This window comes from Hippoglossus stenolepis, chromosome 9 (assembly GCF_022539355.2).
Source record: "Hippoglossus stenolepis isolate QCI-W04-F060 chromosome 9, HSTE1.2, whole genome shotgun sequence".
NCBI classification, from domain to species: Eukaryota; Metazoa; Chordata; class Actinopteri; order Pleuronectiformes; family Pleuronectidae; genus Hippoglossus; species Hippoglossus stenolepis.
In genome coordinates, this window is record NC_061491.1 from 9,417,030 (window position 1) to 9,432,330 (window position 15,301).

A 15,301-nucleotide genomic window follows, 5' to 3' on the forward strand; every position below is an offset into this window, starting at 1 on the left:
CTATTAGTTCCAAGTTCCTGACACATGCACTTTTAAGGACCCACTGTGTCAACATGTCAAATGGGATGTAGCGCGCAGACGGCTGTACATTGCAATCTTTCTCAGTGTGGAAGAGAAGCACCGCTAAGATCATCATCACTTTCCAAAGATAGCCAGCTACGTGTTGATGCCAAGGTTTGCTTTGATGTCATGTCAATGCATCAGTACAACTGCTTTTCTGCTACTTACCGTGAACGCTCTGCACTGAAATCATTTCTGTGTGCGCTGCCCTTTGTGTGGCATATGCCCATTCAGACATGAATAAGAATGGCACTTTGCAAGTAAGCACTATGAACACATAACAAGATGTATGGGTGTGACACCCTTTTGCTGAAATGTGCTTTTCCGCTGGAGCCGCTCAGAAAAAAACGGTTGACATGGACTATAAACATATAAAGACCTCACAGCCGGGCTTGTTTTATAGGAGCACCTCATAATTACTTGAAATGCTCGACTCCATAAATTACAGGGTGACGATTTCGCCAGCATTTCTGGCTAATTTTTGTTCCTCACGTCTTCACGACGGGTCCCACTTCAAAGGGAGTCGGTGGATGTACGAAAGTGTTGATAAACCTCTTAAGTCCCCGCTCTCAGATAAATACAGCCCTTCATCACAGCCATGATTCACTGCTGATAGTGCCAAAATGAGCGTGTTAGTCGTAGTGTCTCTTTACTTATTCAACAGACTCAGCTGCATTGTTCCGTCTGGTAAATACCACACACAAGGTGTTGATGTTTGATGAATCTAAAAGGACATTTCATTTTGGGCACCTTTTTATAGTGCCCGTCTCTGCTAAAACTTCTGGGTCAAATGACGTATGACGAGGAAACAACACACTGCAAGTTGTTTTTATTCCTCTGCTGTTTATAGTGGTCACTCATAATGGATCACAATTATTCATTGACGTTTGCTTCGTAACGTGAATAAAACGTTAATACATTACCTTCTTGATACACTGAGAGACACCCACTGGCCGAGGTTACACTGAATGTTGAATGAATAGTGTGGCAATTCAAAAGTATGTCAATGCTCTGCTTTTGCTGAAGGTGAAAAGTCTCATATATGCATGGGAAATAAATATGAGGCTACAACCAGCAGTTAGCTTAACAAAGACAAGAAATAGGGCATAGAGCTAGGATAGCTCTCTCCAGAGTAAACAATCTGTCCGTGACAGCAAACTTTCTAAATTTCTTTCACCTTTACAGATCTTTACTGCAGTTGATAGATGGATTATGTTGACTTCGGACCGAGCCAGACTACCAGCCTCATGTTGTCAGTCTTTATGTTTAGCTTTAAGAGGGGTAGCCCTCTTCTCATCTAACATTCATGAAAGAGATATTTCCTGAAATATCATATTTCCCAAAACTAGTCCTCTAAAATGAACAACTTTTTTCTCTCTAACTGTTCATACTCTATTAACATAACATAAATGCTAATGATAATGATGGCCCCTATGACTCCATTATGGCCTGTCTCTCTCTCTGCAACCCACACAGACAAGATCCTCCTGCACAGTGATTAAACTGGAACAATTGCAAATGTGAGGAACACCAGAGTGCTAACTGGTAAACAGGCAACTTGGCATTGATTTCTCTGCTACAGAAAGCCCAGCCAGAGCAAGGCGTGTAGCACTCTGAAGTTGGACCAAATTCACTTACACACAGAAAAAAAAAGAGTACAGAATATTCCTTGTATTAGCCGCAACACTGCCTGCTGTGCTGCTGGTTGTGTTTTGAAATCATAGAAAACAATGAAGAATATCTGCCATTGAATTGCTTCTACATGAGTCTTTTGTTTCCTGTGGCTGCGTTTCCACTGTGTGCATAAAGGTGGACTGTAACTGTAAGAATCAGGATATGTTGAAATATTTCCCAATAATGTAAAACATTAATTCACCAACTGAAGGCAGATACTACATGCAACACTGAATTTGTTTTATTGCTCCAGAAACCAGTTTCCCCGATGTAATAAATGCTTTGTGAGATCTTGCACGTTGGTGCCAAACTGTGTAGTGCTCCATGAAAACATGAACCTGATGCTCTATCTGTTGTTTCCATATTAAATTACTTTAAAATTACTAAACAGCAATAATGAAATGTGAAGAAACTGAATAATCTAAAACTAGGGAGAGAATATGGATATTGTCCCCTGTAGAATTTGGTCACGTGTCTGATGCCTACTTGAGTATCGATGCTTATATGTTACCAAAAGTCATTGTAAGGGAACAAACAGCCTTTGTGTACCCATGGGTCTCCTGTATGTAAAGTTAACACTACTGTCTTATCATAAAATGTATTATTCGAAAATAATCTCTCAGAAAGTGTGATGTAGTCCACAAAATGCACCAATGCAGCTCTACAGCATGTGATATGATGTTTAACATTTTAATATAGTACATTTTAGGTCTTGCTTAAAATAAATTCTCTAGGAAAGCCTTTAAATGCCTGATTTATAACAGATTTTAATGCATGTTGTTTGTTTTTTAATATTTTCTATTGTGTTATCTTTCTTTTTTTTTTTTTTGCTTTGTCTTGTAAATTTTGTATTTACAATTCTGTAAAGCATGTTGTAACCTTGTTTAGATAAGTGCCATAGAAATAGAGTTTTACTATTATTATTATTGTAAACTAAGTGAAGATGCACTAAGATTTAAAGTTCAGACTTCTTATCGCTGCGGGGAGACTTATAAACAGCCCATAAGTCTGAACTGTTTTCGTAATAAATTAAAATACAGTCAGACCAGTTCAAGTGTTACCAAGCGGGGCAAATTGGTTTTCTGTTTAATTGGTTCCTTTTATTTTTGTTTTTACAGTTGTTTTGCCAATTGGTGAATCAGTGTGATACAGTGTTTATTGCTTTTTGGTAAAGAGCCCAGGGGACTTTGTGTATTGCTGTGGAAATAATTAACAGAGATGGAGGGGTGGCAGCAGAAGAATTTCAAATGAAATGACGGCTGTCTCCCCACAATCACACATTTAAATTCTTCTTGTTTTTCCTACTGCTGATTTTTGTGTTTCCTCTTAATGTTGTCCTGGAGTGCAGTGTTTTTACCGTATGGTGAGGAAAAGCTTTTTTAACTCTTCCCAGAATATTCGAATATTAAGCACTGTCTTTGTCAGTTCTTTGGTCTAAATGCAAAGGGGGGATGGTTTCCCAACCCTCTCATCCCATTATGTGTTGTTGTATGGACACGAGGCTGTTGACGCCTAAAGAGCTGCCCACAAGAAAGGCTGTAATATACAGTATGTTGCTCCATTTCCCTTGTAAGAGCTCAAGATGATCTAGATGTACTTAGGAGATTGGATAAAGGAGTCACACCTAAATCTTTATATTTTGTCAATAACAACCCCGTTTAACATTTTGACCCCATTCAGCTGCACCCTTTATTCAAATTTGCATTTAATTTGAGCAGGTAGTGAAACATGCTCAAAGAAGAAACAGAGATATGCTGATTCTTCCTGATTGTTGAAAGAAGAATATGTGAAACATTTTCTCTCATCACTAAAACTAGAGTAAACATGTCTGTTTGGAATGGACTGTTAGCTTGACCTGTGTCGATCCTCGGAGCTACTTACAGAATTATTACTTGTCATTAGTGAGTCCTCCTAAAACAGTTACACAATAGACTGTCGTGTTTAATTGTTTGTGTGCTGGAAGTTGTGTGCAGAGCTTTTCATGAACAGTCTATGCTGCAGAGTGACGTTAGAGAACTTTGTGTTCATTCTACCTGGTTTAACTGCAATGAAGCGGTTGTGCATCCATGATCGACCAGATTCTTTTTACACAGATAGAATAGTAGGAGAATAAAAGGGTTTCAGTTTGGACTGTATAAAATTGTGTCTCTGGTAATATCACATAGATATTCCTTCTCCTATGACGTCATTCTTTGTGGAAAAAGTGTTTCGTAGGCATTCTAGGTGGGATCGTGAGTGTGAAAACCACGTCGCTCTCTCCCTGCCAGTTCGTGCCGTCCTGACAGGCTTTGACAAAGAGAGCTGCGAGCTAACAGACTTGACAACAAGTGCCTGCGACAACCATACAAATTAAGGATGACTTATGATGAAGTATTGTGGTCGGAGCGGCAAGACAGAAAGTACCAGGACTTAATTTGTGTCAGACCAGCAATGATGGTAATGAATTCCTGTGGTCGGGTTGGACTCGGTGCCAAGGTCTTGAAATTCATGCAGTGAAGATCCTGCATGTAGATTGAAAATACACAGCGCAGTCATTTATTGCTCGAGCAGTTCTCCAATGCAGACCTCTTTTTTATTTTAAGTGAATCATTTCTTCGATTTTAAGTCCTTCCCAATTTTTGTACAGAACAGATTTTTTGGTTGTACCTCTGACCACAATTTTCTAGTTCATTTTATGCTGGAAGGTTCTCAGGCACTGGAGGCTGATCATTTTATCCATACAGTAAATGACCTTTTATTGAGAATGTCAATAGGAGGATCTGGTTACCTATGTTGAGGGAGAGGGAGGAACTTAATTGCTCCCAGTGAGTGCAGTCTGAGGACTTGATTAGACCTTGAACCACTTCTCATGTTTTTCATTTGTGTGGTGACGACCTTCCTCCCGACTGAAATCAGCCCGGGCTCATTCCATGTCCAGCGCTCTCTGGAGATTCATGCCCCAGTGACTCCGACTGACTGCTGACTTCATTCTGGTAACTCTGAAAGGAATCTGTTAACTCTTTAAAAAGCATACAGGGTTCATTAAATATATTGTGAAAGGAGTATTTTACTATTTCTCCTAGCAGTATGTTATCTTTAATACAGAAAGTAATTTTACGTGGTTTTACATAAGAAAAAGCTTATTCGAGTATTTATAATCGTATACCCAAATATAGAAACACAATTTCTGATTCTTTTCTTAACTGAAAGTACTATTGTATTTTCTACTTAATGATACTGTAAAACAAGATAGTGAAAATGCTGGTGGCAGGTATAGGGCTGCTGTCTTCTTTTAAACCTGCTTCTGCTGTTTTTATTAGATCAAGGAACTACAGCCTCAAAAAAAAAAGAAGAAGGAGGAGGAGGAGAAAAAAACGGAAATCACAATTATAGCGCTCAACTGACCCACCTGCCATTAACAAGATGAATTAGCCGGGTCCATGCTAGTGACAACAACTACAGAGGGAAAATGATCCTGGTGCCTCATAGACCTGGGCTCCCAGACACCACCAGGAAGCAGACAGGGGCCGCTCGGACCCCAGAGACCCTGAGAGAGGGGGAGGGAGAGAGGGGGAGGGAGAGAGGGGGGGCAGCGAGGGAGGGAGAGAGAGCAATAAACAAGATAAACACATTTACTAAGGCTGCGATTGTGTGGAAAGAGTGATAGAGGTTTACTTCTTGTGCAATAAAATAAATTATGCAGCACAGTGGTGCAGATTGTAGCGCAGATCAACATAGTAGCCACACTGGTTCCTCTGCTTTCTGTGTTGGTTCTCAAAGCACACTGGAGCTTAATGCAGAGAAACGTGAAAGGCTCATGAATGCAAAGGAACAGGGTGTTGTTCCAGTGCCTCTGACTGGTATACCACAAAGATTACATTTATTCTTCCTTTGATTTAATCGTGATAAGTCAGTGTCAGTTTGGCAAAATGCTGCTGTATCCACAACATACAGTTGCTCTCCGAGGCTATGGAGGAAGTTTCATTTTATCTTGGTGACCCTTGCATGATGTTGCATTGTAAGGACTAATGCAAAGGGAGATGCTAAGAGAACAAAACAGTAAAACAAAATAATACAATGTGTGTAAATACAGTACAATACAATACAACTTTATTTATCCTAAAGGCAATTTGGTTAAGGGCGATTCAAAATAAATTCAAAATACAGAAATGCACTGACAAACATCCAGTAAACAATGACACAATAAACAACAAATAAAAGAGCTCTACAGTTGTGTTGCGCACAAAATATAATATATATACTTTATACATGTGTTCACTTTGGGTAACTAAATATCACCATAATCCAATTTAATCCTGCACATCTCTTGTACATAAATGCTGAAATCCTCATGATGCAATTTAATAGCAACTTTTGTGAGAGCTGCTCGAGTGGGAAATGCCCCGTAGTTTTTAACACAGGATTTTGGTTACAAAAAAAAAAAGAAAAGAGTCTTCCAGTTCTCTCACTTCAGACAGCTCCTTCCACAGCCACAGGATACAAAATATGTTTTCACATTCCTCCTGGTGAGTTAACTGAAATTCACATGTATACTGTAAAAGCTTCTAGACTCCATATCAACGTGCCTCACACTTCTACAACAAGATCCCAGGATGATTATGAAAAGGGAGAATTACACACGTTTAATTCGGGAGAAGAGTTTCAGAGGAAGTTTGAGAAATGTAGGAAAATCTGCCGTGATCCAGTAATTACAACTTACAGTGAAAAACAAATATGCAGATTTCATCACATGACGTCTTATTATATGTTGTGTACAACCTCGGTTAAACTTAAAGCAGGCATCCTCTAAACCCAAATCAAACACATAGTTTTAAGAATGAGAACATGTGACTGTGAGTGTTAAGTGCAGAGTAAAAGCTTCACAGTCTTAAGTGTAGACAGGCAATAATTACAATTTCATGTTCAGTTGTAATGTTGGAGATGGTTACAAAGACCAGATGTGCACTAGTGGTGGAGGACGTTACCCAAGGACACTTTTTTTTCACACACCACCAGATTAAAGTGAAAAGAAGCCAAAAAGCAATGATCAGGAATCTCGCGCAATACAAAGGAAATGACTACAAATCCTCTTCGTGATAATATTCTCATATGGTCAATATGTGTGTGCTCGTCAGGTTTGATAGCCAGGGGTGGTTGGATGACTGATGGCATGTAAAATATGACTTCATGCCGGTGGGCAGCTTTTTTTTTTGAGCTCTGCACCAGTGAGGTCACTGGTCTCCTAATGACTTCCTCAGGCTTCATTGTCAGCCTCCTTCTCTGCAGCACAGGTCTCCCTCTCCACAGTGCATGGGCCCAAACACACGGCTGTAGCCTCTCTGCTTATTTTTCTTTGTCAAAGGTAGAAGGTACATATGTGGAATCATGTTTTAATATTTCTAAAACCTTGTAAATGTACAGAAAGTCTTGGAAATGTTATTTAAAAACTGACCATAGCATAAATTGATTTTAATGGAAAAATAGGATAAATGCATGCCTTAATTAATCAGCAGTAAATTATTACATTTGTTTTTTCATCATTTCTTCAAATTATTTTTAATGTAATTTCAAAGACTGGATAATAATGCTCTTATTACATTAACCATGTAATGACATACATCCTGCTGACTTGTATAGGATTAAAAATCCCATGCAAGTCCCTGAGAGAGAAACCTGTGCGATGGTGTTTGCGAGCTCAAGTTCTGGTCGCTGGACAAATATGTCCTCGGTATAACCGCCTCACATCTGTATTTGTTCTGCTCTGAATCATAGGTGGCCCAAAGCTGTCTTGATAAATAGCTACTCCAGGCAAGTATGGTGTATGCTCTCTGACACTATAGGTCACATAACCTTGTTGTCGGGACTAAGACTAATGCAATGTGAAGTGTCAAGTTATTATACTGAAACTAGACTGTGGAGCGGAACCTGAGCCACTGTGGTGATAGCAAGGAGGTGATACAAGGCAAGGTGAATGTAAAAAGGTCATAAAAGGAGGAGATACAGAGCAAATGAGAGGGTATGGAAGGGAAAATATTTGACACTAAGTGGGTCTTGTTGGAGGTGAGAGGGGGCACCGAGGTTCGAGGTAGTCAAAGAAATCATAATTGGCTGCTCTGAGCCGGAGCGATGCAAAACACAATGCTGACTTGATAGTTGCACATGATGCCAGGAAGGGAATGTGTTTGTTTATTTCAGGAGAACTAAATAATGCAGTAATAATCCTCCTCACCATGTCTCCCGAGCAAATGCCTCAGCACCTGTCAAGAATTTGCAGTATGTTGTCTATTGAGAGAGTTGCAAGGAGAAAACATGTTATTATTACAAAGCCAAGTAAACTAAAGTAATTGTCTGCAGATGGCAAAAACAAGCCACAGCTGTTAATACAGTGTGAAACATAAGATATGAAATATAAATGTAGCAGCGAGGGACTGAGAACAAACTGCATCAGACCAAAAGCTAACGACTTCCCATTACAGCGTGTAGCCTATAGCCACGCTGCACTAGTACACGCAGGAGGGAAGATGTTTCGGAAAAATAAGTTGTTTTTTCGATTATCAGTAATTATCAGAATCAAAGCAGCCGGGTGGATAAAGGGTTTGGATCGATTTCAGTCCGATTAACAATGCACTCATTTGTTAAAAAAATGGAGTAGTGTGTATTTCATTTTCATTAAACATGTTGTCTGTTCTAAATAATCATTTTGAACATGACAGTCACAAGATCACAGTTAAAGCAATAGATCAAGGTTTTAAGACTGAAATGAGGAGATCACACGTACAGCTAAAATCAATAGCCACTGACCTTAGCTTAGCATACAGCTTATATACAGTATATATAAATATGTGCTCTTCTTTGTATTGAAGTAATTTTTTTCTCGCATCGTTATCTACTGTGCCAAAGTAGTGATCGGGAGATTGAGTCGAAGCATCGAGGTCACACCGATGCACATGCTTGACCAATTGTTACTCAGTCTCAGCTGTCAATCACAATAATTCACGCTGTTTTTATAGCATTAAATAACTAATTAAAACCGAACTTACTTCAAACGCTTTAACAAGAACAAGAACTAAAATAGCAAAATCCGGCTTTGAGAAAAAATGTTTTTGACAAGTATTTTAACTTTTTAATTTGGTCCATGTCCCATTAACTTACAAAGAGGAGTTGGGATTTATGACCTGGAGCGCAGGCAGCCACCAGGTGGCGATCGACTTATATGCAGCCGATGAGAGAGACGTTGGCTGTAGTTTAGCTAGCATCTAATTTTTCCTCTCATGAGGCAGTTTAATAAAACCCTGGCATTGATTTGTTCCTCAAAATGAAAATAATTCAACTAGTTTGTGTGCGTCTTGGTGTCATTGTGACATTGTGACATTGGTCGATTCACATGTATTTGTCTTTTTCCACTGACTTTGTATATAGTGACATGATATACTTTCTTTGGAAAAGCCTCCACAGCGACGCACTATAGGACACAGAACAGAACACCACCAGTACAAGCCTCATGAAGACAAAGAGACACACTGAGATCATTATGAAGCATCCTAACACTGTATGTGATGATCTGTATCTCTGCTGCTATAAGACAATGGCTTTGGTGCAATTCCATAGTGGACTCATTTCTGGGTCCAGTTGCACTAAGAACAAATGACTGCTCCGTCCTCTGTAGACTCGTGCACATGGACAGCTACTGCAGAAACAACATCCAGGTTATAAACCTCACATATAAATCTGTCTGTAAAGCTCCTTTAGTACTTCAATGCTGCTCTGAATACTTGCAGAAGCTTTTGATAATGATGCCCAGCATGTGGCCGTCCTCTTTTGAATCGTCACATCTCCAGCACTTGAACATGTAGCATTGGATATTTAACAAAACATTTTATATTGTGGAAAAAAAAACATCAGAGAACATGTTGTCACTTTAGGTAGACTTGTCACTTTATACCTTTTCTGAGCTTGTAAATGAATTTGGTCTGTTGTCTGGTATACTTAGTCAATGACCCACTCGCCTAATCTTGAATAACAAATTGCCTCAGCCCCTTTATCTTTTTTCCAGACGTTGACAGCAGGATCGTTTGTTTTTGGATGTCAGGATATACATCCAAGTGAAAAGAGGGAGACAGAGACAAAAATACTGGGAGCGAGACGAGGATGAGACAAAATCCTGGTGAGTACTAAACTAAATGACATTTAACTTAAAAAGACAAGAATAAAAAGAAGATTTTTTTGTATCGCTATTGCATTAGTTAAAATATTTTTCTGAATCAATTATTTTGAGATATTTCCTGATATATATATAAGACATGAATGGGGTAAAAATGTCTCCAGGAATCAAAATCCAAACTTCCACAGCACCTTCTTTATTTCCAGGGCTACATTTCTTTTCTAATAAGTGTTCTCAATAATACAGCAACATTTGTTGCTTATAAGTCACAGAATCACCCTTCCTTCTTGCCACACAGCACTCGGTTGACCTTGCCCTTCGGATCTAATCAAGCATTCCCATCCTTCTTAACAGTTACACAATCGTCCATGGACTCACTCTCCCAACTCTTGGCTGACATACTGTGCAACAACACCAACAATTCACAGTTAAAACCCACTGACTTCCTGAAGTATCGTCCTTGACTTTATAAAGCTTTTTTAAAACCGATACACACAGTTAGTTACGGTTTATATTTTAAACTATAGTTTTGAAGTCAAGACAATGCCAGTGATATTTTGCATAATACTTTGTCATCTCCTGCAGAACCATTCACTGTAGGTAGATGATGAAAATTAGATGCTTGCCTATGATGTGTATGTTACAACAACAATTAAAAGAGCATGGTGCACCTGAGGTCGAACAAAATGTTGAATTAATTTCCTTAGACATTTGTTGAGGCAAGTGAGTAGACACCCGACCCCATTCGTTTTCTCTCTGGCTCAGACAGGTTCAGACAGAAAATTGCAGCCTGAACAGCACTCAGTGACAATGTTTGAAATATTTCAAATTGCACAATACTTACGATATTCGATATTACGATATTCCCATCAGTTATATCAATGTTTCCAAACTCACAGTCTCCTTATTTTATTTACTCGCTGTTGTTAGCACATTCATATGTTTGTTGATTCATTGCTGTAAATCCAGTGTGAATAGTGTCACTTGTGTGCATGTTAGTCCTTCTGGGAGCACACATCACAACCAAAAATGAGACCCATTCTTACAAACAAAGATTGCTCAATAGCACTCCTAGTGGTCAAAAACTGCACAGAGCACCTTTAAGTAACAATATAACTTGATGTTATATGTTGCCTGTAAAGTTCGTATATATTCTTTTTGGCTCGAACAAGCTCTTGATGACAACTGACATGCACTTTGCAAACGGATTTCTGGGTTGTTTAGAAGTTTTGTTACTCTGTAATATATTAGCAATGATTGCTTGTTGTTTTGTTTGTTAAATAAGAGCTGTGTGTTTCTGAAAATGTGACTGTGAGTCAACTCACATTAAGGCAGTCAAACAACAAAGCCTTTGGTAGCACCCCCTCAATAAAGTAATAAAATAATAATCTGCTCTTTCCATGAAAAGATGTGTGGTTAGATTCCTCTGATTCATTTTCATGTCTAAGTTGAGTTATTGAACTATAATAAAAGTCAGTGAGTTGTGGAAAGAAAACATCTGTATGTGGAAAACCTCCATGTTGTTCTAGTCACAGCCTTAACATGGAAACAGGCAGATTAACCAATGGTACTGTACTGTGGGATTTCATGAATTTGAATTACATTAACATACAACATCCATGCCTCTTAAACACAATATTTCCTTATTCATCATATTTATCCTTTTTATTTTTAGAAATTACACATTTTTTAACTTTTTTATTTCTTAAAAAAAATCAAATGAGGCCACAGAAGATCAGACTTGATGAAAAGCAGATGCTAGACGTCTATAGATCAAACGACTCTAAGAGCCGTCACCACAATCATTGTCATCTTACAGCACTTGAGCCTTTAGTGTCTTTATGTGAAACAGTGCTCCACACTATACGCTACATCTATCATCTGCCTGCGTGACTTGCACCTGCTCTGTAAGTTGTGCAGTTAAGTGAATGGTGACATATGTGGCTCAGTAATGAAGTCTTTATGAAGCTAAATTAGAAAGGTCCAAACCTTGGATTAAAGTAGCCGTCGATTTAATAAACCCGCATGATATAATTATTGGATTTTCATTGTGCGCCGTGTGTTCGCAGGAGAGACAGACGGAGAGAACCACAGATACGGCCCCTGTTTTCTGCCTTTTTTTCTATTTTTTTGTGTGACTTGGTGTCAGTGTATTTGAGCAGCACAAAGGCCCCTGCTTGCTGACATGCGTCTGCTAAGAGGTAAGCCAAACATCTGTCTCCTGTCACAAGCCTTCACACGCCTGCCTCTGCCCAACAAGCTATGATAAGCCACCATCGGTTCGGTCTTCGCGCAATCTTAAAGCAATCTTGGAGATGGGTGGATGGGTTAAGAGGAAATCTGAGCTTTTTAAAGTGCAAGGGGAGTTAGGATCAGATGTTAAATTAACTCCACTGTTTTAAGCTCAAAGGACACTCAGAACTCACCTCTTAATAGAAGTCAGTGCTGCTGAGGAGATCAGTGCAGGAGTCGGCTATATGATGCTCCTGCTCAGTGAATTAAACTACTGTACGAACACATGTCTCTGGCTCGGAGCATTCTGTCCTCTGTACACTCCAACAAAGCAAAACTATTATCCAAAGATGGGGTATTCAAGAAGAGAGGATTAGTAACCGTCTCTCTTAAAAAGTGGATTTTCTTTTCTGTAAATGCTGCTTGCAGAAAACCACCAGCAAAGCTAACTTACTGTTTCTTAATATACAAGAAGAACATATTTTGCTCGATTATCTGCATGTTTTAATCCACGTGGACATTACACTAAAGCCAATAAACATAATTCTAGATCATAGCATCACACTGAGAGAATATCATTTCTATTTCAGATACGGTTGCACATTGATTAAAAATTGAAGAAGTACATTACTTTACTCAAAATAAATATTACGGGTCAGATAACTAGGCAGAGAGATTTATATAAACAATTCCCACCTTCTGTTACTGGTAGTTGATATAAATCATTACAAAGTATTATGCTCACCAGTGTTTATATATTTTTGCTAAAAACTTTCATCTCCCCTGTTTAATAAATATGATATATAAGTGGTATACCTATTTAATAAATGGTTTATAAAATGCTTCATTGTAGTTGTGATAAAAGTGAATATGTATAATAACAATATATAACTACATTAACATAATTCACATAACTATATCAAATATATTTTCACAAGAGACTTTAGAATTATTGACAATTACAATTGTGTTAATTGACAACTAACACAAAAAAATGTGTTTCTGTGGACAATAAGATTACAGTATTACAAACTACTAAATGTTTAAATAGTGCGTATATTGCTTAAAGGGGGATTTAAAGTCAAATGTTTTGTATATAGCTCAGTCTTGTCACTTCCCATAAACACCTCACAGAAAATATCCATGTTATTATAAAACCCAACACTTAAAGATAAGGCATGAGTCACAGTTTATCTGAGTTATGTCCTGTTATACTGTATCACACTGCGAATGTAAAATATTCAACAATATAGTGGCTGTGAACAATGATTCTTACATTCTCCACTTTGAGTCTTTGTGCGATTTGTTCTATGTTTTTAAGTCAGATGCATTAGGGAACTTTAACTGTCAATCATTAACAATTTACAATGACCGACAATGATCACAAGCCTGTAAAAAGTATCAGCTGAAGTGAAACTGAAAGCGGCGCTGTTTGAAGAAAAGCCTGCCTACGACTTTCCAATGAAAAAAACATTGATTATAAGATTTTCAAGTTTCTACAGTCTGTCCCAGTCATTAATCGCAGCTGTAACATATTGTTCTCTGTCTTGGGAACAACTTAAATATCACTCTCTGAAATCAAATCCTTTAGTTTTCCATCATTTCTAACATGAACATTATAATAGTTGCAGACGCTCTCGATGTTTAAAGGGGTTGAATAATGCATAGAGTCAGATGTAAGAGTGGAAAATAGATCTCCTGTATTCCAGTTTGTGAATTTCAGTTTTAATCTCCGACCAATTTAATTCAACAATAGTGTGATGCAATTACAGCTTTTTACATTTTAATATAAACAATCTCTCAATTGAAATGCAGTATAACATGGCTCTGTGAACAATTGACTATAAGCAATTAATCAAACCGTGAAAGAATTACATTTTCCATTTAATCTAATATGAACTCTACCTTAATAATATAAATGATATCTTTCTCTAATTTAATTGGCACTAGCTTGGTGCATATTGCTAATATAATTCTGCATTTCCATATTTAATGATGCATGCTCTTCGTGGTGACTTTTACTTAGAAAATGTAGTCTTTAATGAACCTTACAGAAAATCTCTAATAGGCATAATCTTAGAAAATGCAGCTTCTTTATTTAAAAGGTTCTGAGGCCAATATTTCTAAGTGCAGTACTTAAAGTCCAACAGTTGAAGACTAGAGGAAGCAAATGTATATTTGCAAAGGGAGAAGGAGCAAATAGATTGTAGCCCAAATGGCAGAGTACAGCAGGACTGAGCTCCAAATGCTTTTGTTAGAGGAAATACTGTCTGCATGAGTATTCACTTTTATCAGAGAAGTGTTTGCTATGGAACAAACTCATGTGGATGCAGTTAATATTAAACAATACAATGGTGATGCGTTGATAAAAATCCCATAAGCAGAATCAAATCAATATTAATAATCCTGACAAAAAAAACGGTGATAGTGCGTGGTAGTTTTGAAAAACCATAAAGCTTCTATTTTGATTTTCTTCAAAGGCAACATTATTTCGTTTTAAATTGAAATCGCAGTGTCGGATGAAAGTCTGTGGCATGGGTGTGTATTATATCAGGATAAAGATATGATTTCCTCAGAAAAGGTGTTCAATGAAGTTCTGCACTGGTTGAGTGGACAAATGTGCTCTCCCGGGAAAACCGCCTGTGCATTGCGCTTGGATTAAACTTGTGCTAGGCTGTTACATCTCTTTCCTCTTCTTCCCGTCCATCTGCACTCATATGTTGAAATCAAAAGAAACACTGACACACGTGCACACCGGCATGCACACACAAAAGTACTAAATAAGCTCCTGTATCTGCAGCACTGTACAAACGCTCGGCCCTTCGGCTGTTTTTACACTGTAAGATCCAGCAGGGTCCATGAAGGAGAGAGACACAAACACTGGACACGGGAGGAGACAGGAATGAAGAACTCTGCCGAGGAAATGAGAATAAATGGATGTCAATTTCCATGTGGAATTGGTAACCAATGATCCATTAAGGCAGCCTTTCCACAACAGACAGACAGAATAGCCTGGATTAGAAGTGGCTGACATTTCAGTTAATTGCACTAACCATGTCAGCTGCACAGGAGCTGCAAACCAGGTTAAGTCTTTAGCTTCTCTCCACCAGTTAAAATAAGAGCAAAGGCCTAAAACTGAGTTGTGTAAATGAGTGTGAATAAATATATGTGATATTCATAAAAACACACAAAGTA